The sequence below is a fragment of the Eublepharis macularius genome, chromosome 10 (genome assembly GCF_028583425.1).
Source record: "Eublepharis macularius isolate TG4126 chromosome 10, MPM_Emac_v1.0, whole genome shotgun sequence".
Lineage (NCBI taxonomy): Eukaryota > Metazoa > Chordata > Lepidosauria > Squamata > Eublepharidae > Eublepharis > Eublepharis macularius.
The window spans coordinates 65,250,915-65,252,924 of NC_072799.1; positions in this window are offsets into that span (position 1 = coordinate 65,250,915).

A 2,010-nucleotide genomic window follows, 5' to 3' on the forward strand; every position below is an offset into this window, starting at 1 on the left:
TGGTGATTCTCACAGGTGAATGGAATCACACATTAGGGTGGGCAGGCTGTCCAGTATACAGGTGAAAAGGTTGAGAAGGTGACAAAGCCCAGGAAGTGAAGGTTTGGGTTGGGGACAGGGGAAGCAACAGAAGCAATGGGGGGAACAAGTGCCCGGGGGGGGGGGATGACGACGAGTGAAAGGCAATGGGAAGACAACGTGGATGGGATCATCTCAACAAATCTCATGCATCCTTGCATGTATAATAATAACAGGTTTCAATCTGCAACCCATTTACTCTGGCCGGGTCCTATTAAATCCATTGTGGTAATTCCAATCCAGACGGTTTGTGGATCACAGTGTAGCTTACTTCTTAAAGCACAGTTCTCTCAAATATCTTCCTACTGCTTGAAAGGCAGTTGCCCAGTTCCAACTTCAGTTACACTTTAAATAGGTATTTACTGCTGGCAAGTGAACATGGATGTGACATGTATTTGAATGCACGTCCCGATGAAAGCAACACAGTGTAAACAGATGATATTGGCACTTGGATGTGCATTCAGATGCATTTGGGGTCAGCAAAGTGATCAGGAATAGTCTTACAACAATAAAGAATTGTGAAATTACCCTTACCTTTGAGCTGCAACATAGGCAATGAGAATCAAAGAAACAGTTGACGAGAAACAGTTAGTACTAGGGGTGTGCAAGGAAAAAACTTTCGGCTTTCTTGTTTCGGGATTACCCGAAACAAGATTCTCTACCGTCATTAGCCGAAAGCCGAAACAAGAATCTCTTTCGGGATTCGGGATTCGGCATTATTTCGGCATTCTTTCGGGATTCTTTCGGGTTTTTTTGTTGGGAAAATGCCTCCGTCTTTCAGGACGCCTGGAGGAGGCATTTTCCCACCAAATAAGCCCAAAATTGGTGGGGACCTTCCTCTAACCCTTCTCTAACAACTACCCAAGTTTCAGACAGATTGGACTTTGGGGGGCCATGTTATGGCCCCCCAAAGCAGGTCCCCCCATCCTCCCCATAAGAAAGCAAAGGAGCAGCATATTGTTAGCATGCTGCTGCTGATCTCTCTTCATTATTTCCTATGGGGAAAAAATGAAGAGGCAGGCTTCCTTTGCCAGGGGTGGCATTTTGCATGCAAAATGCCCCCCAGCCCTCAGGGGCCCTTCTCCCACCCCTCCTCCCACCCCCCACCAAGGCTCAGCCTGCTCCCACTTGGGGGGGCCATTTCATGGCCTCCCCAAGTAGGTGCTCTAATCTCTACCACTGACAGCTGGGGGAGGCTTGTGTTGCCAGGGGTGGCATTTTGCATGCAAAATGCCCCCCAACCCTCTGGGGCCCTTCTCCCACCCCTCCTCCCACCCCCCACCAAGGCTCAGCCTGCTCCCACTTGGGGGGGCCATTTCATGGCCTCCCCAAGTAGGTGCTCTCAGCCCCTAAAGTCCACCCCTCACAGCCCCACACAAACCCAGTTCCCCCACCCCAGCTGCCACACACAGACCCAAATCCCCCCAGTAGCCCCTCACAGACCCAAATCCACCCCCACCTGCCCCACACCCACCATAACCCCAGGAACAGGCTGGCCTGCCCTCCCCTTTTGGGAACCCCTAAACTCTCTTTCCCAGGGCAGTTCTGCACAGACAAGGGGTGCCACAATGGTGGCAGTGCCAAATCGTCCCTGGGAAAGAGCACCTGCCCTGGCACACAGACAACCACCCCCCTGACCCCCCCACCACCCGCAGAGAAGGCTGGCCAGCCTGCCCCATTGTTCCCTATGCTGGGAACCAACCTCCCATCAAAGAAGGGAACACAGACACACAATCATTAAGTTTAAAAAACCTTTATTTTCTCATTTTCAAATTACAAGTGGTCAACAAATCACAACATATTACACTTATTGTCCCTCATAGCACAACACAACACAATTAACTACACATCAGAGAATCTTAAACACAATTTTTTTTTTTTGAAATGGACAAACAGTAAAGTTTTGAACATTACAACAGGTCACATAGTGAG